This window comes from Lepidothrix coronata, unplaced genomic scaffold (assembly GCF_001604755.1).
Source record: "Lepidothrix coronata isolate B3197 unplaced genomic scaffold, Lepidothrix_coronata-1.0 Scaffold14, whole genome shotgun sequence".
Taxonomy (NCBI): Eukaryota; Metazoa; Chordata; class Aves; order Passeriformes; family Pipridae; genus Lepidothrix; species Lepidothrix coronata.
Genome location: NW_016690194.1, coordinates 7,695,137 through 7,715,717, shown reverse-complemented (window position 1 = coordinate 7,715,717; position 20,581 = coordinate 7,695,137). Strand labels below are relative to the sequence as shown.

General features: G+C 39.4%; 1 protein-coding gene across 2 annotated transcripts in view; it reads left to right on the top strand.

Moving 5' to 3' along the window:
- The first annotated feature begins 4,372 nt into the window (after positions 1–4,372).
- The window catches only part of HAPLN1 (hyaluronan and proteoglycan link protein 1), a 53,542-nt gene continuing 37,333 nt past the window's right edge, over positions 4,373–20,581 (top strand). For both annotated transcript variants that reach the window (XM_017806047.1, XM_017806048.1), the window contains exon 1: positions 4,373–4,675. The gene's annotated coding sequence lies outside the window, so the exon portion shown is untranslated. The remainder of the gene's footprint in view (positions 4,676–20,581) is intronic.

Here is a 20,581-nt window from a genome sequence, read left to right as displayed (position 1 = left end):
GACCTCCGAGAAAGGAGGGAGATGGACTCCTGTTAAGGAGAGGAGTCTTGGACATGCAGCACTAGAGAGAGAGAGGAGCTGAGAAGCTCAAAAGCGTCCTGAAGCTGGACTGGGACGGAGAGGAATGCAGAGGAGGGTGACCTTGGCCTTCCCCCCCCCCCTCGCCACTGCTGCCAAGGTGGCAGCCTGAAACAGAGCTCAGGAGCTCTGGTAGAACTCTTGAGGCAAAGGTTTGCAACTGAATGCTGTCCAAGATGTTCTGACTCAGGGGTGAATCCCCTGAGGAAGGGACTTTCACAAAGATGCCCCTACACTTTGTGATATCCCTGTGGTGAAGCAAGTTTTGTCCCTGCTGGCAGTCCACAGGTGAGACCTTTGCTTGGAGTCGAAGGAGAGCCAAGAGGGGTGAAAGGAGACCCCCTTGTGTCTTGAAGGCCCTTCGTTTAGAGACGACGGGCCAAAGGACTTGGAGATCCCCTTGTGTGTATTGAAAAGAGATTCAGCTGCAGTTGGAGCTGAATCTCTTTTCAATACAGCAGATGCTGCTGCTCAGAGTAGAGACTAGAAGGGATCTGTCCTTCTTCCCTCCTGGACTTTTATTTGGAGGGGAGAAGAGATCTGATCCATTGTAAATACTTATGTCATGGTAGAGATAGTTGAGATCGTGTGTATAATGTATTGTAATATTTATTTATTTGTACAGTCATTGTAATATATTCCCTTTCCCCATTTTGAGTCTCGTGCTTTGTCTGGAAAAACACGTCTTATACTAGGTTGAGATGTGAGAGGGGGCTTAGACTAGGGAATTAGATTTTGGGGATCTCAAACCATGACATATTTGGTAGCAGAGGATGGTTTCAAACCATCGAGATAAAAAAAATGCAAATCAACATCCTTGATCACTATTATATATAATGGTTACTGAGTGCTTCCCAGGGATGATTGATGTGCATGGAGCAGTGGTCTGCATGTGGAGCAGCTCTTCAGCTGGAGTTAAACTGCACATCTCTCTAAAACCCTCCACAGGATTGATACAGAAACACCACTATCAAGATATGCAGATTAGGCCCCCAAATCTGACAGAACCATATGAAATCACTTTTTTTTTTTAACTTTTGTTGAAGGCCAGTCAGGCAAGTTTCAGTGCACTAGCTCATACTGTGCTGTGCAGAGCTTCTGGTTTTAACCCAAAATTCCTGCAGAATCGTGTCTGTCTCATCAAACAAAACTCACAATTAACATTTTGCTTGTTTCAAACCTACGTCTTTGCTCAACAGAATGGCAACATTTCACTATGACTTAATACATGGAAACACACTTATTGCCCCAAAACAATGTTCATCTTGCTCAGCATCTTGCTCAGCAATATTCAGTCTTGGGAGCCTGAAGGATGACTATGGAAAAAGTTTCCATTCATATATCCTCTTAGTATCCAGGAACCAGCAGCTCAACACTGTTCTAATAACTAGTCTTCAAACCACGATAAGGTGCTAGAATTAATTTTAAGATACACCAGAAGGCTTTATGATAAGATTCTTATGATGTTTCATCCTCTTAGTTTACCTGCACCTGACATATAACTGGGGAAAAAATGAAACCCCAGAATTGTAAAAAATTTATGAGAACCCAAAACTGTGAAAAAAAAGTACAATGAGAACCCACACAGGTTCACTTTGTAGGACATTTTTGTTGTTTCTTTGGGTTTACTATGTCTAATAAACCAAAAATAGGGCCCCTAATCCAAAGATAGGGTTCCTCAAAGACCAACCCCACAGCACAGGGCATTGGTGTAGAAGAGCTGGGAGTCTCTCAGCTCAAACCCGCTACACATAAAACAAATAAACAACCTGAAGGAAAGAGGGATGGGGAAATAAACACCCAAAAAAACCAACGGCAGGTGGAAAAACTCGGCAAAATGCCCGTTTCGGGTCACTTTCACACTGCTGCCAGTGCGGGGGGCGGGTCCAGCTTTTCCTAGCGGCATCCCCGGGTATACCACCATGACTGGGAGGGATAGAGGAGGGAGAAGGGCCCAGAAGAGGGGAACAGATGGGGCCACCGGTCTCCTCTATGTCCCCGGTGTCCTCTCAACGCTGTGCTGAGGTGCTGAGGTACCGCGCCCCGCATCCCTCCCGCGTCCCCCCCTGCCGCATCCTCCCCGCCCGCGGGGCCCCGCCGGCTCCTCCTGACTCCGAGGGTGTGTTTTTTCTCGCCGTGCCCCATCAAAGCCCCCTCTGTTATTGAAATATGAGGCCGTTTCCTTCCCGGCAGGGAGGGAGCGAGACCGACGGGCTGGGCCGGGCACCGGCGCCCCGAAGAAACGTCCCTTTGTGAGGGGCAGGAGGGGCCGGTACCGCCCCACCCGGGGGCTCAGGTGCACCCCCCGAGCTCTGGCCCCGGCTCCGAGGGGTGTGGGCAACTCTCCACCGACCGCCGGGGTGCCCCAGCACGGAAGGGTGCAATCCGGGAATGGGCACCCAGCCCAAAAATCCTTTCCGTGACCACCAGTACTTCCCTGTTTTACACTGGGGAAATGCATTGCACGTCTTTTTTTTTTTTTTTTTTTTTCACTTTTATTGATAGCCACAAACCCTGATATTTCTTTCTCTCAGGCACTCAGTATTCTCTAATCCCCATTCTCCTGGGTTTTTTTACAATTTTTTGTAATTCACACGAGTGCATTACAGAAGGAAATAATAGGTTAAAATTAAATGAAAGTGCTTGTTTTAATATGGAATATATCAACAGAGATGGTATTTTTGGGACTGTCCTGTGCAAGGTCATGATCCCTGTGGGTCCCTTCCAGCTCAGGATATTCCACGATTCCAGGCAGAGGCCTGTTTATTTGCTTGGGGCTTTTTTTGTTTGTGTTTTATTTTTCCTTCCAGTGGGATGTGCTGTGAAGTAGCCGCTGAGACACAGCAGTGGTGACCCCTGCTCAGTGACACCGCCGAAACTGATGTCCCTTCAAATGTGCTTTTGCACCAGGATGTGTCAGGCTCTGGCATTTCCTGATCGAGGAGGATTGATGGGCTGCAGCCTCCTTTTGATGGTGCAGGCTGAGAGTTTGACACCAACAATGATAAAAGCTTAGCAGGGTCCAGACTGAAAAATTATGTTGGAGAGTTGCAGTGGGTGTGACACAGTTACATTCTTCCCTTTAGAGGGGGGAAGGATAAAATTAATCCTCAAGACTAAGTTGCCTGGGCTACCTGTGTTTTTTAATCTAGCAGATTTTAAAGGTTAAGAATTCCACATACATTTCCTACTGTTTGGAAATGAGGCATCGAGAACCCTATTTTTTCAAGTGAAGGAAAGTGACACGTGCTTTAAATAAAAACATTATTTGATCCCAATTTGCCAACCTGTAGTACATCATTAAGGTCTGGCCTTTTTTTTCCCTTTTTCCTTTCAACTATTGTTGTTTGATTTGGGGTTTGGTTTTTGGTCAGTTGCTTTTTTAAATAAGACACATTTATAGGTACAACAATGTCAGCACCTTTTGCCTACAGTTGTAAGAGGGGAGACTCAATCCTCATGCTTTTCATTCCATGGCATTTAGGGAGCTAAAGCCACATAATGCATGGGTTTTAGCAGACTTTTTTGGGGTTATATGTCTCATGATGTGAAATGGACACCAATCCAGAAATTTTTGATGCTGAGGTGGTGTTCAGAAATTGCATAAAGACTCAGAGCCAACAGTTGCCTGACATTAGGAAGTAGTGATGTCAGTGCCCTGAGCAAGGTGTGGGGTATTTGGGGTGTAACAAGACAAGCTGGGTTTGTTTCCTGGATTAATAATTCAATTGGAAATTGGGGATAAAAGAAAAACAGACTGGGATCCTGTTGGGTCCAGCTGTGTCCTCCCCACTGCACACCCCCTTCATGCTTCACTTTCTCCCTATCTGAAACCAAGTTTCCACCTTCAAAGTTAATGCGGGGTGGAGAGGGTGTGAATAAGGAGCGGGGGCAGGGAATGAGCAGAGGCAAGTGGTCAGAAGTATCATGTTTCTCAGGGTGTCACACACCCTAAATCCCTAAATTCAATGGTCCCTTCATGAGGAACACTACCAACTTCTTTTTTTTTTTCCTTCCTTTTTAATTCCTGCCTCCTCCCCACCCTTTTTTTCTGTGTTTTTTTGTTTGTTTGTTTGGGGTTTTTTTGTTTGTTTGTTGGTTGGTTTTTTTTTTTAGCTCCATGTAGTTTTTAGCTCGGGACTTGTGTGCATACCGAGAAGCTTTTTTAGGTGTGGATCTAGGAGGGCTGGACCTAAGGGGAGAGGACAGGGATCTGGAGGGAGAGGGCAGCGCGCTGGGGCGGGGGTGGCTGAGTGTGGGTTTGTGAAAGAGAGGGAAACGGCATGTGTGGGTTTATTTTTTCCTCCCATTCCTGGGTTCTGAAGGAAGCACATTGAGCTGTAATTAAGAGATCTTGGAGGCGTACTTAACTCATGACGTGTTGCTTTTCTTTTCCTCTCGGTGAGAAAGTGGCTCTCTCTTCCCTGAATCAGGTCCTCTGCCACCCAGAGCCACAAAGAGACACTCGGGACATAGACACACACACGCATACACTGACTTAAGGTGAGCTCCAAAAACTTTCTCCGCACTTCGCTGCCCTCCGTCCCAAACTGCTGGAGAGTTCTGAGAGCATCTCAAGTCGGGAGCTCTGCGCAAGGTAAAAAAAAAGAAAATCAACAAACTAACCAAACTTTTGGAAAAGTTTGTTACTCCTTTGCTTCTCTAAGTCGGATGGGGATCCAGTGAGCAGAGCCCGTGGCATCAACTGCAGGGCTGCACTGGAGGGATTTTTGAGCGATCTGATTTGGCAGCTGAGGTGGGGGGCGATGGTGAAAGACAGATTGAAACTGGGTACCTTCAGTGTCTTTGACTTTAAGCGCATTGTATTACCAAAGGAGAGATCAAATTGCAACTGCAGATTCCGGCTGAAAGACAAAAGCTGTGTACCTTTTTTTTTTTCTTAAGTATTTCTCCATCCATTCAGGTGCTTTTAGAAGTTTTTAGGATATAGGAAAAAGAGGATGGTAGACTGAACAAACATTTCACAGACTGGAAGTAGGTCTGCACAAAGTACTGCCCATCCCGTTCGAATAAGAAGATTTTGATAAGATGTGATATGTTGCATGCTGATGTCATGTTTGGCTATTTACTGTCAGAGAAAGCCTGAATAACATTTGGCACAGGTTTCTGTACCATCTCCACTCACCAAGAAAGTTTGATGCTGCAGCATTTAACATGTGTAGCTGCACATTAGCTGATCCATGGCTGTGGGAATTGTATCATTTTACTGTTTGTTTGGGTTTTGGGGTCAAACACATATAAAGTTGTCATTCTAAATGTTTTTCATGGCAAAACTACTTGTGTGGTGGGTATAGATAGAAAGGGCTGGAAAGCATTCGTGTGTTTGAATCAAGGAGATTTATTGCTATTTGTATGTAATTAGTGAGGGTTTAATTACTGCTGGGATCTTCCAGGGCAGAAAGTGCTGCCATGTAAATGGCTGTGTGATGTCATGTAAATGATATAACACCTCTAGGAGGCTCTGGGAACGTAGCAGTGTGTCCAAGAGAATCATGTGGGTAATTAACAGCAATGAGTTCATATTAATGGCTACCAAGGCTTTTTTAGTGCCTAAATGTGGAAAGAAGCAATCTGGGAAGGGTCCTGTTTTGTTAGGGAAATATTGCTAGAAATATTTATGATGTGGTAGCTGAGAACACAGATGCAGTGAGGCTGTGTAACTATGGATACACACCCTCTCCATAAACACAGTATCTAGAGGCAGGTTATTTTCAGCATGTGGAGAAATTTATCATAAGCAGGAAAATTATCCTTAGCTCCCGTGAAGAGGGAACCAGGAAGTCTGTAGCCTTGTGTTAAGGCATGTCATACAGGATGCTAAATCTTTGTGCTGCACAGAGACAGCTCATGCTTCCTTGGATTTTCATATCCAGTGAAGCCTATAAAGCATAGCTAAGTCAAGTTTCTCTGGGTGTGTTATCTGAGAATCTAACCCTTGTATATTTATGGGTGTTACATTTGGTGTCAAGGTGAAAGGGAAGAACACAGAATGTAGAAAGGAACAGAAAGAAAGTGAGGGGAAAATATCGATTTGTGATACTTTTCAATGCAGTGGTTAGAGCAAAGTAGGGACAGAAGTGTAGAGAACAGCTTTTTCAAGTTAAACAAAAATAAAAGTCAGTGTAATAATCAAGACATTGCCAGTCTGCACTGAAATTGTGCCAAAAGGCCTGTCTTCCTAATGAGAATCCTGAATGTACAGGCAGATTCCACTAAGACACAAAAAAAGCCCTGTGTCATTATGAAGAAAAGTATTATTTATTATTATTATTATATTATTATTATCCACAGAAATGTCCTCTTCAGAGAATTACACTGACAGTGTAAATCACAGCAAAGCATCATTTCACTATAAACATAGCAGGTTCAGTTTCCCCTCAGCTTCAGTGAGCATGGTTAAAACAACCTACTAAAAAAACCAACCAATCAACCAAAAAAAACCAAAACCAAAAACCCTAAAGTTTTGAGGCAGGGGGAGAAGAGGTTTCAGAACCTCTTGAGGCAGAGTGGAGAGTTTTCTGTTGCATAGTGGAGTGCATTTTATTTTTAAAGTTTGTAATAACGGTAAGAAGAACTTTTTCTACTGCAGGTCCCCCGCCTTTCTGATTTTATGCTCATATGTGACTAAAAGTAATATTTTTACCCACTACTGATCACAACCTGGAGCCAAAAGAACTATTATCAATACTTAATGAAGTTGTTCAACTTCCTTGCCCCTCAGTAAAAGCCTGGAAATAATATGGACCACTCTTTAAAAAGTGTTTTTAGGATCTTCAAGTGAAGAGAGACTTTGCAATTTCTTATATTTAAAAATATTAAAGGTTTTCCAATTCACTGCAAGGATTAAAATGTGAGAACCGAAATTAATATTTTCTGCTTTTCATTTGCCTTTTCACTGAAGCAGTACTTAAACTATCTTTGGAAGTTGAAGTATTTTGCATTTCTGTTTCATTGTAAACCTGACAGTGTATTTCATTGCTTAAAACTCTATGGAAGTTAAAATTTTTTTGGGAAAAAAAAGTTATTTTCATATGACAAGCTGCTTCTGTTGGTTGTGAGGAAGTATTAGACATTCTGTCTCTGCTGTTAGTAACTGTAGTATACAGTGCTGCACTTGAAAAGGGAGCTTGTAACTTGTAGGTAACAAAATGTTCTTTGGGGGAAAAAAAATAAAAAAACCTGAATATACTTAGGATTTCAATCAATCGTGTTTAAGGAAGATTAGAGGAAACAGCTGGCTAAACAAATATTAAGTGTAGAGTGGATGCAGTGGTATAAATTAATAATGCAGTTCTTTATCTGCTGTATGAATGGGAGGTTTTGTGGAGATAAGGCGATTTAACACGGTCACCACATGCCACCTAGTGGATATTGACGAGTCTTTTGACAGATTTTTCTATTATTCACAATATCTGTAACTAATTCAGGTGCTATTTAACTGTAAGTGATTAGTTTTTTCGGGTTTACCATTAAAAAAAATATCAGCTGGGTTTTTTGTTTTCTGGTTTTTATTTTAATAGATTTTTACGGGAGGTTATTTCTGCTTTTTAAGTGCCCATTAGACCAGACAAAATCAGTTAATCTTTTATTTATAATTTGCCACTAACATCTATTTCCAAAGACTTGTTAAATCACTCAGTGACAAATATCCACAACTTAGCACTTGATTAGATGTACTGAGCTGTTGCTGCAAAAGTGGAAGGATGTCTGTACAAATATTTTATCAGCAGAAGTTTTGTTCAGCAGTCAGGATTTCAAAGCTCCTTCCAGAAAAAACCTCTTTTATTACTTAGAATGTGCTTTTGTTAACCCCACTTTTGTTTTATCCCTGAATATTTTGTCAATGATAGCCATGGATAAAGAAAATGTTGTATTATTTCTGATGGCTTATAAAAGGTCATAAACCCTCCCCATCTTTTTCCCCATCTGCCATTTATCTCCACCTCCTTCAGACATTGCATACACTCACAGCTTAGACTGTCCTTTCTCTTTACTAGGGAAAGGAAAATTGCCTTTTTTTTTTTCCCCACTGGATTGTTTATTCACTGGTGGATGTTCAGGTGCTGTCATTTCTTGTATCTCTAAAAAGAATCCCATCAAATTACAAAGTTTTAAGCAGGCAAACATCCATTTGGACATACTTTGTGATCAGCTTTATGCTATGTGACCAGCTTACATGCTTCTACTTCCTAAGCTTTTTTAAAATGTCACCATCACCACAGCTTCCACTGCAGTCATACTCTGGGTAGCCAAAGTTGGAGATGAATCCATGGTTCTGACACCACATTTTTCAAGTAGGTGCCACAATGGCTACTGAAGCAAAGAAATACTAAAATACATGTCAAATTCAAGCTTCCTGTGCTTTGCTTTCCCCTGATTTTCATCATTGAACAGATTTTCATCATTGAACAGTCAATCAAATGACAACATTACACTTAGCAGAACAAACAGTTTCTATGTTCTGCTCATTCTCTTAGCTTTGAAAGCATTTCTTTTTTTCTTTTAATTAGGCAACAGAATTGATGTCTTAAACAGTATCAATAGCTCTGAAAACAAATATTTAATACGTGCATTAAGAAGTCACACAGCAGTTACCTGCACTGATTCTCTGAAAACTTTTCTCAAGGTTTACACAACATTACCATAGGAGGTTGTTAACACGAGGCACAAGGTATCAGCTAAAGTGAGGGAAATCTACTTTTCCATTAATCAGGCAAAGTTTATGAATTAAAGTCTAGGAAGGTAAAATACCATAGCAGCAAATGGGCTAATTGGCTGGATTCTCTCCTTCATAGGTGACTTACCCATCTTTTTAGCTCTGATACTGTGAAACACAAGAGGTGCTAATGCAGAGAGATGCAAACTGTGTTAATGAGAGTCTTTGCAAGGCCTCAGATTCTCTCCTAGGACAAATCTTCCCAGTGGTGTCACTGGCACACAACGTCACTGCCACTTCCTAGAGCAGGGCACATCAGGGCAAAATCTGCATCCTTAATTGTCTGGCATAATAGAAATAAAATCATGAGGCCAGAAAAATGTCCCTGGACATATACAACTCTTGCTTTGAAAAATGTCATTTTGGCATTTGTCTAATGGCAGGAGACCATTATCTTGAGAAAGCTTTCCATTAATAATATCTTCTAATTACCTTAAAATGCTTGCAGTCTAAAGGAACATATGGGCAACCGAGACAGGTTAGACTGGAAATGTGCCTGATAGAAATCTAAGTGGTAGAAGACAAGCTGCTCCAGTGTAGAAAGAAGGAAAAGTGAGAATCATGGAAAGGTTTGGGTTGGAAGGGGCCTGAAAGGTCATCAAGATCCAACCTCTATGTCAAGGAGTTACTTAGATATAGTTCAGATTTGGGTTTGATCAATTTTGTTCTGTGTTTTTGGGAGTGGATATATTAAGTTTGGGGAGTTTTTGGCTTTTTTTTTCTTTTTATTTTTTCTGTATGTCATATGTTAATTTGCACTGCTTATGTCATGATATCTGGTAACTCGTCATCTAAATTGTATCAATAAGTACTAGTGAATTATATCATGAGATATACTTGCATCTATTGTGATTAACATTTTTTTATGTCCAGAATTCCTTTCCTGCATTAATGCCTGCACATACGCAGAAGTGGCAGTCTCTGTGCATCTGTGGGTATCTATAAGTACTGCATTTTAATGTAGGTTCAGCTCTGATCAAATCAGACAATAAATCTCACTACACTGTGACATTCTGATCTAGGTAAACAATATATAAGCAACTTTACTAACACCAGTAATTCAGTGAAATCAATAGCAACTCAAACAGGCCTCGGTGAATAAAACTATTTATCTATTTGCATCCATAATATCAAATGTCTGATCAAAAAGCAATGCATAAAGCTCCTAACCTGCAAATCTCTTTAGCTTTATAGATATAGATGACTCAGTGATGTCAATAGAGCATTAAGTGCACATTCACTAAGAACAGAGGAATCAAGACCTACCCCTATGGAATCTCTAGGCAGAAGTAGGTGATTAATGTAAGAAAAAAAACAACATTAATTGCTAAAATAGCTTCCCAAACTCTCCAATTAAAACTGAATGACTACCTATCTATTCATTAACATTTGGGAAAATACATACTACAGTCCAAAATATTTATGTGGTTGTTGTTATTTTCTTTTCCATAAATATATTTTCAAGTAAAAAAAAGAAACCCATCCCTGAGTTACATAAAAATAATACAGCCTGGAAATAGGAAAAGCACCTTGAAAAATGTGAAAACATTGTAGTGTTGGGCCCAACCAAGAGAACTATATCATAGAAAGATAATGTTACAGTAGGTGTGGTGGTTCTTTTACTGAAATTGCAGTGATACTTGTGGTGCAACTATAACAGACCATAAGGGTGCCACCACTCTCTGATCACACTGCTTGTGGCTTAAGGTAATTTTTTTAACACCCAAAGTGATGTACATGCAGCAGTGAAGGTCTGCATTTTTAATTTCTTGCATAATCTGAAAGATTTATCTGCACGTTGTTATTTTCAAACTATGTTTCCAGATTTCCAAATGTCTGAAGCAAAATGTGAAGTCTTGCTAAGTGTTTGTAACTTGTTTCTCTAATGGCTTTGATTATACAGACATAAAATGGGTGGGGCAAAGCATGACAGCTTTTATTAGCAAATCTTGCAAGCAGGCACATTTTTTTTGTTTGGTTTGGTTATTTTGTTCAGATGTTGTTGAATATATTCTTTGATTGGTTTCATTGGAACAGATTTTCACTGGTGCACTTCAAATACAGTTGGACTTAATGATCTTAAAGGTGTTTTCCAACCTGAATAATTCTAAGAATGTATTAATGCAGTGACTGTGTATTTGTCTGTTTTGGATGTTGTGGTGTGCCTGGTCACAGGTATCATGCCATGTTGCTCTGATGTACTTTGGGGATTTAATGGTCATCTCTGTGAGCCAAGAACCAAGGAGAGACAATAAAAGTGTTGATATATCAAAGGGTTTCTAGATTTTGCCCAGCTGAAAGATTGAAGGGATAGAACAGTAATTCAGCAATTATAGATGCAATCAATGTAGCCAATGAATGGGTTGTTGCTTCCTGTTTCCAGGCATTTCACTGTTTTCCCCCATGGGCAGGCTGAGAGAAGCAGCCTCCATATCTGTTTTTTTTAATGTAAGTTCAGCTCTGATAAAATCAGATAGTAAGAAAAACTTTCAAATCCGGTAGGCCGTTCTCCAGCAGGATGGGAGAATAATAGTGGCCGCTTTAACATCCTCATAAACAGGCCAGGGAGATATTCTCTTGATTAAAGTAGTGTGATGTGTTTTCAAAACTGATTAGGAAACAAATAGCTCACTGTGAAAACAGAAGCTCATTTTAAATAGGATTTTGCCAGGACTAGTCAGCATTGATACTCTCAAGGTTTTCATTAGTAACTTGGATACGTGAATAGAAAGTATGCATAGGTTTTTAGAAAATGCAAAGTAGGAAGGGACTTTGAAGTTAAAATTTTTTTGCCAGACTAGAGAAAAAAATGGGGAAAAAAGTTTAAAAAAACAGAATGTGGTAAACTGTGGCAGAAATAAAACAACCCACAAAGACGTTTTGGCATATAAAGAAGCAGAAGAGTGTTTAACAAAATCCGAAGAGGTTAATGAGTGTTCACAATTTGTGGGTCAAGACGGTAACAGTTCCTTCTTGAACGTAGAGATTCAAATACATTATCTCTGCGGACACAGTTCAGTCCAGTCTGACTTCAAAACTCACCTGGGTGCACGGAACTTGGCAGTTACTTATTTTCAATCATGTACTGCAAATCTGAGACAGAAGCAGCATCCTTGCCTATGCATATCACTGTTCTGAGGGATAGCTGCTAAAAACTTTAGATTTACTGTTTCTCAAGACATATCAAGCAGCAAAAAATATGCAGAGTCGTGAGATAACTTCACTTGAATAGAACTTAGCAAAGGAATAACGGGCATCTATCAGAAAATTAAACTACCACACTTATGGAAAAGTGTCAAGAGAAAGCACAGACATTTATTTCCAGACCAGGAGACGTAGATCATTGTAAGGGTGACCTCTATTTGGTGCATCTGATGATTGATGGAGATTCTGTTGTTTTATCTGAGGAATGCTGGTTCAGGGCTGCACCATTACTGAATTACTGCAATCTGTTTGTTTCCTGACATTGTACTGGGGAAATGTACTTTATTTCTAGCTGATTATGTGTTTCTTCAAAACTGTATTTATTTCTGTGACTTGTAGTTTGCAAAATAATCATGTCAGAGAACAACCCTCCTTCTGCAATGATATTCATTGACTCTTTATTATTACTTCAGAAACTGCTATGGAACTATGATTTATAGGTTTTATGGTTTTTTAAAATATATATATGTATATTAGTACCAACTGTCCAGTTTATATTGAGTTTCCCGCATAAAAGGAAAGCAAAATCATATAGATATAAGTGTAGAAATGGTGACCACATGTTGGAGGACAAGAGCTCACCTTATAAACATCCAAAGAGAGGGAGGTAGGTGTCTCTAATGTGAAAGCACACCATCTTTTAAGTTCCTTTGATAACAAATAGCCAATTTAACATATTTTTTATGTCAGGCTTGAATATTCCCTAAACTGTCACCCCAAGTCTTCAGAAATCCAGAATCTTGGTTCAATAAATCTTAGCTCTCTGTTTATGCCACCCAATTAAATGTTTTCAAGTTCAGTTTAAATGTTCAAATAAGTATGAGCAAAAGGAAAATTAAACACTCTGCTTGTCAACAGATGTAACTTTTTATTCTTATGTTTTTAGGATGCATGTTGTCATTTTAGGAAATCGTGAAAAAGGCAATTCTGATTCTCTGTGGGTACATAAACTCTTCCCAGACTTTAGTAAGTACAATAGAGCACACAGGAAATACCTGTGGGTTTACCTCAAGGAGAATTTGGTTCACACTCCTCTGTCATGGAAGCTTAAATATGGCAGATGGCCTAGAAAGCATAACAGTCTACTCTTACAATTCCCACAACGTTTTTTGGGTTTGTTTTATTAGGTCATCAGTTTTGAAGTCATAATTTTAGATAACAGTCTTGACTCCCAGTAAGAAAATCTTTTGACCTTTGTGGCTATAATGGAAAGCTTGAATATGTGAACAACAGAGGCAAGTTAGAGAGAATAAAGAAGAAAAAAGGAGAAGATATTACAGAATTATGCCAAACCTCCAGTCTAGCATCATTCCCTGTTGCCTTTTGAGGAAAAAGGAAGAAGAGCAAAAATACTAGGAAAGAAGGAGTGAAGTTAAACTAAATTGCACTAATTGCTTTTCCTCACACAAGAATAGAGAGTAGGAAGCTCCACTCTTCTGTGCAGGGTAACTACTGCTGTAAAATGTTGAACAGGCCTCCTAGAACTGTGTTTAGCTGAAGGAAGCAAAGAAAGACAGCATACAGAAAACATGAAACTCATTTACACTGTGTTTTTCAATTGAGTCTTCAATTTCCTATCATGCAGCCCTTAATTGCTCTTGGCTTTGACCTTTAATGCAATTCTCCAGCACTAAACTGATCAGCATCTCTAGATTGACTCAGGAAGCTGTGGCTGCATCATGGTTGATTCAGTGCTAGAAGAGCCTTTTGAATCGCTATCTTTCATCTCAAAATGACCTCAGATATATCCATATAGTGCATTGCTTGGACAGTGAGGAATGAGCCAAGAAATTTGCCTGTGATGCTGACCTTTGCTTTACTCTTTCTCAAATAAAATCACAGTAGGGGATAGCCAAAGGTCCACAGGCACAAAATAGACCATTACCAACAAGTTAGTGTTTGTTGTATACTTGTGATACAGTTTGTCATTTCACTGCTGCAGGAATTCTGGAGTGATTACAAGTCAGGCAACTCTATTGAAAAGCTGAAGACCAGCACCTCACTGCTTATATCTCCCTGCCACTCAAACTGATAACTTCTCAGTTCATAATGGAGTGCCCACAGAGGACTTCCAGGGAATCACTATTGCCATCTTAGTTCCTTTCTGTTTCAAGGGGAGAACTATGCTTGCTGTATTAGCAGAGAATACAGCACAACATTGATTTGAGGTTGAGGCACCTGAAAACAAATAATAATTGTTATCTTTTAGTTATGTATTACTTGCACCATGGAAGAAAGCATTGCTGAGCAGTTAGAACATTTTACTGTAAAGATATTTCACTTTGGATTATAATGAAGTCCAGAGGAACTGCGTGAAGAGTCCATCTCAATCATTGACCATTGCTCAGTTGATACAATATCACTGTTTTTATGCAAGCTCAGAGTTCCAACAGGATTTATGAGTTTTACTGAGTCACAGCAAGCCAGTCACTGAGCCCAGAGCAACAATTGCACTAGAAGCTGGAATAATTCTCAGCACTCATATTGATTTGGGGCTGCCATTGTCCACAATACTTCAAATAGTGATTATTCCAAATACAGAAGAGGTGTTAAAAGTAAATGTGATTAAAATAAAATAACCTAGGCTACTGAGAGTACTGGGAATTCTGAACATTAAAAAAAAGAAAAAGGAAAAGGTATTAATTTGCCCCAGAAACTTTCCAGCTCACTTCTAGGAAAAAAAAAAATACAAAAAACTACACAGAGAAGATGTAGAAACAACAATAAAACCTACAAAAAATGCCTACAGCTTGTCACTTATAAACGACACATTTTAGTGATCGAAGTTAAAACTAAAAAAATACATGTAGTAATAGAAATTATATATGGAAATTTATGCAACTTTTTTCAATGCAATGGAACCCCTGATATTCACCTTGTTTAAGATACATTGAATGTCAATGCCATGCATTTACTTTACAAAGATATAAATATCTGCACAAGTAGAAGGCAAATAAAAATCTGGTCAAAAAGTTTTGAGCAATGAGGTTATTGTTCTATCTGAAGAAGACAAAAAAAGACAGCTCTGGCCCATGCTTTGTTGAAAATAATCATACAACTTTCCATTATTTACTTTTCCAAAGGTTAATACAGCAGCCTGAAAAATGTTAAATAATTAAAGTGAAGGTTGTCGATGCTAATGTCTTCTGACCATTGACTCAGAGGCCAATAACATTTTGATTTCTTAACTTCATTTTCCTTTTAAAGTATCTCTAGCTTCTGAAATTGTTAATTTATAATTTTGTAGACATAATTGCAATAATTTTAGGTACATTTATTCAGAGCAGGTAAAATTATTCCATATATTGGCCAACAACATCATCTAGCCTGTCAATGTGTCTTGTAGCACATCCCCTCTCCTTGAGTTGGATGGATTGCCACTGTTTGTAAAGGGTTCAGTTACCAGAACACGTGATCTCCTCTGCACCAAGGCATTGGAAAGTGGCTAATCCAAGACAAAGAAAAAAAATTCAAGACCAAGCAAAACCTGGAAAGCTACTGCATTGGAAATATACCTCATATCATCACCCATGTCAACTCTTCATTTCCCTCTTATTCAGCCCAGTTGGTGCAATGCCTCTTGTATTTATTTCATAAGGACTACGGGGGCCAGGGTGCCATTATTCACACCGTTAATTGCACCCCCAAGTTACTTTGGTATTAGTACACTATGCTCACATTTTAAGCTACTTATTGCATAAAGAAGATACTAGAGATTTTAGATAATCTAGTGTATTCAAGGTTTTAGCATGAGTACATTTCTGACTTTGGAGTTCCTGTTGGAGGAAAGCCAGGGTGAACTTGGACATACAGCTGGAAAAGATGCTTTCAGAATCATGATGTCTGTCTGATCTTATCCTTGTTGTGGGCAGATATGGTGATGGTCTTTAGGGTCCTTTCCAATCCAAACCATCCTATGTGTGATTCTATGATTCTCTCTACCCCTTCACTGTAGTTCATTTAGGGGGACTGAGTGATTCTGCAGAAGCTATTACCCATGAAAGTGTTAATGGTGTTGTATTTAAACAGGAATTGCTACACTTCTGACACTATACTTAACTTCTTTGAAACAAATAGGAGCTGTGAGCTTCCCTGAGAGAAGCTTTTCCAGGCACAACATTGCAGGTTCCTCCAGGGACCACAGAGGTTCTTTCCACAAGCTCATATTAAGCAGGTTTTCTTCAGAACCATGAAAATAATTTATAGTTCTTGCAAATCACTTCTCATCCCTACCTCTTAATTAGCATTACAGAGATAGCAACTTACATGAAGCCATTTAATACAAGTGGATGTGAATTTAAAATTATACATATATTTATATTTTTTAAATAAAAACACGTTCAACAGTTTCAAAGCAAGGAGAAATCTTATGGGTGTTTCTTGTACACATCCATTGTGCAGAGAATTCTGCCTGTGCCAATATGCACAGATGGTGACAGACTCAGTTTGCAGTGTCTGTGCAGTGACTGTGTCCTGTACACTGCTGAGAGGTATTGCACAGTCACCACGAGACTCAAGCAACAGACCAGCAAGGAACACTTTGACAGAAAACATTTTCAGGTCAGGGTGTTTTCTCGTCTACCCTGCACTGCTGAAGATGTTTCTCAGATTTATAGCATAACATTGCAGTAAGATGTGGATGTGTCTTCTGAAATTAATAACTTCGCTTCAGTGACCGAGAAGTAGAGATGATGTTGTTTAACCACTCCTCTTGCCTGCTAAAAATCAAATATTTATCTTTGACAGTACCCACTACTCTGTTTTACCAGTGCAAAAAGTTGGGTCACTTTTCCTTTTTTCTGATGGCCAGCAAAAGGAAAAGTGGGCCTGCACAGTTACTATTGTCTTTTTCTTTATCCTTGTAAAATATTGAGAACCAGAATTGTTTACCTTAGTTTTGTTGGGGTTTGAGTTTTTTCCCTGGTTGTTTTTTTGTTTGTGGGTTGTTGTTTTTTTGGTTTTTTTGTGGTTTTTTTTTTCGGGGGGGTGGGGCTTGGGGGAGAATGTCTTGTATTTTGGTCTGGAATTTTAGGGGGGGGATATTTTTATATTTTTTGATTTTGTTAATTTCTTTTTCATAGGTTTTTGAAGGGTATTTTTTCAGGTAGTAGCATTGTCCTAGGTGTTATAGAACATTTAGAGGATCTATTTCTAGATGTCCTAGAGAACACTAGATAGTTTGATTTTATCCTTTTATATTCTGACCATACAAACACAAGGAAGGGGAATTTTGAAGCTGGAGGGGAACACACAGGTGGAAAGATAGTAGAAAAAACTTAAAACTTTTCACTGAGGAAATGAAATCTTCTGAGGAAAGGTAAAAAATATCACTTTAGATAAAATCACAATTGACTGAGAAAGTGCAGATGCTTAGAAGTTTGAAATGAGCACAGAGAGGTTGGATACTGGATCATAGTCCTGGGAGTTCTTTCTTCCTGAGATTTACTGCTTGTTATGCCATGGCACAGCAGGGAGCTGCAGGATGTCCTCCCTGAGCAGCAAGTGAGGACTTTCACTGCAAACACATCTTTTATCCCCAGATTGAATAACAAGACAGAAAATAATTTCTTACAGGATTTTATTTAAAGATAAATAAATGGTAAATAAATGTTAAAATTTATGAAGAATTATAAAGAAAGAAATCAGCTGAAGTCCAAATATCACTTCTGAATTCAGAGCACACAAGGAAAGTCTGTGTTGTAGTCCAGGTGCTGCTATTTATAGCTTATACATTCAGAGTTTACACTAGAAATGAGTTTATAATGGAAAATATTTCAAGTTATGAGTGTGCCAGTACCTTTTTTCCAACAAAATCTAATTTGAGATATTTAAACAGAGGTGTTTGGAGCAGATGACTAGTGGGAAGCACTTTTTTTTTCTTCTTTTCTCATGACCAATTTGAAATCCTTCAGAAAATATGTGTGCCAGCCCTTTTATAGTAATAATGAGGGGGATTTCTTGGCTTTTAAATAGCATCTGACTTTAGAGCCTTTGATATCCCAGTTGCAAAATAGAGGTCACCCACTAACTCACACAGGAACTGTGAGGAACTACTCACAGACACAGCATTCTAATTTTGGTTTTCTCCTTTCGCTCTCAAGGGATGTGACCTGTTGCAACCATTTAGACCACACCTAGAACTGAAGTCCCAACCAGATCCTCAGTCAAAAACTGTTTCCCTCAGCTCCTCGCCCCCATTCTTGGTGAAAAAAAAAAAAAGAACTTGTTTTTTTTGCTGCAATTTCTGTCCCCTTCCCATGGAAGAGAAGGTATCACATTCCTTTAATTGATTTTCACTGCAGCACATCTGAGAAGCTGTGACTCCCTGAGACTAAAATGCCTCTGGTATCTAACGGCAGGAATTGTGTTCCTCTTGACACTGACAAAGATCAAAGATAAATGCCTCGAGTTAGTCTAGAAGTACAAGGCAAATGGTCCTCACTCTACATTTGTGTAAAGCAGATCCATGACTATACCTCAAAAGCTGTGAAGTGTAAATTTCAGATTAAAACAGCAGGGTTCAAAGGCATTAGTTCTGTATAGTGTAATCTCTTAGTGGCATGTTGGAGGTGCAAAATTCATCTTCATTAAGTGCAGGGTTTATATGAATGCTTTTATGTCTATGTCAGCTTTAATTAGAGCACTGACCTGATTTTTAGGAAGAGACTTCTACTGTCTACAGCCTTTTCAGGGAGATTGGGTTATTAAAGATCTCATCTATTATACTTATTTTTCTCAGGTTATTTCATTTTGATCCTCAAGAAACTGCTTTTTAAACAGTATAGATTCCTCAAATTAACCAAAAGAAAAGGGTGTTTTCAAAGATTGCTATCATGTGACAGCAAATGAAAACATATTTTTTAATGTGCTAATGTCAGTGACATTTTCTTTACTACTTTTTGCTGTATTAGCAGCTATGGCCCCTAAAGTGAGAAACTTCTCCCTTTGGATGTGTGGTTCCTGTGAGAATGTTAAAATAGCTGTTCTACATGAATAACCCATTTTAGAAACAGATTACCCACCAAATAAGTATGAAGGAGGGGTGGGCATGGAGGTTGCATCTGGGACCTGCTCATGCCCATCCTATGAGATTCCATTCCCAGAGAACAGCAAGTTAATATTTTGTGAATATTAATTTTTTTAATGTCTTGAGGATTCAAGAGAGAAAAAGAGAGACAAATTGTTTCATTGAAGGTTTCATGTTTGGTAATTTCTCTCCTTGTCTGGAACGAGGATGACAAAATTTCTGCAAGATAGGTAGTCTTATCAGCTTTTACTGGTGCAACCATGTCAACCAAAAACACATCTTGCTTTGTCAGAGTGTGTTCAACAGTCAGAATTTGAATAATGGTCATACACATATATGTATATATACATATATACACACATATATATAAAATATGTGTGTATATATACACAAATAGCAATGCATATGTGCAGTGGAGCACATTAGAAGGGTTTCAGCTTTTTTCCTGTTATATCTTAGGCAGAGCATCTGCTCTCCAGTTCACAGTAGTAACATCCACTGCTGCGGTAAGTACCCCATTGTGGCTAAAATAGATGCAAGTTCCTGGGCTGGTTCAAGCAAACCAGCTTTGCAGGTTTTTCTCCAAGACAGCCATGGGTGCAGGAGAACAGGATTTAGGGTCTGTAGTTGCTCTACACGTCATTGATACCATGGCATAAGTGCAAAAAACCTGTGCTTTTTATAATAAGAGCTCACTTTCCTCACCAGCTGCTACCAATTGGGAGGCTTTTTTCCCCCCCTCTTACAGCTATGCCTACACTAGGACTGACCTGTCAGCGTTGCTCTACCCATCTAACTAAATCAACAAACCTTCTTTAGTGTAGATTAAACTTAATTATGGATTAGCACAGCTCCCAGTCTCTTGTTTGGCAGCCCTCAGGCTGAGAGGTGGAGCACTGCTAGGGTTAGTTTATGGAGGCCTCCACAGGGATAGGTTTGGGAATTTGGGGCTCTTTTTCTTTTAACTTCTGCTATTTGACTCTTTAAAAACCCTGCCCTGGCAAAACAGCCTGGAGAACAGCATTTATGCTGCGAGCCTTGACATTTGGATGTAAGTGGATCTGTGCATTTGGCCTCTGAAAAAGAAATGAAACTGAGCTGACCCCACAAGATTTAAACTCCCTGTAAGTGAGAGATCCTAGAATAGTGTCCTATGCCCTGTATGCTCTGCATTTTATATAGCTCAGGAAATTTCTACATGTCACCGAGATGAAAGCTGGCTTAAGTAGAAGCCAGTAACTCAATTTATTTGATAATTTATAGTCCCAGTCGAAAATCACAATCCTAACTTCAAAAAGCAGTAAGGAAATGTTAAACCTTGCTGATGCACAGATCCCTCATGGTCTGACAAATACTTAGGGAAGGTGATGCTGCATATGGTGGAGAAAAATTACAACTGTTCCATAGTTCAGTCTGTGGAGCATTTGAGAAGAAATGAGCAGAAATATCAACTTTCCAAGGCAATCCTCAGTAGATCTTCCTGTTCTCTTTTCTTCCCTGTGGGGCAGTGAAGGCTTAGCAGCAACAATCCCTGC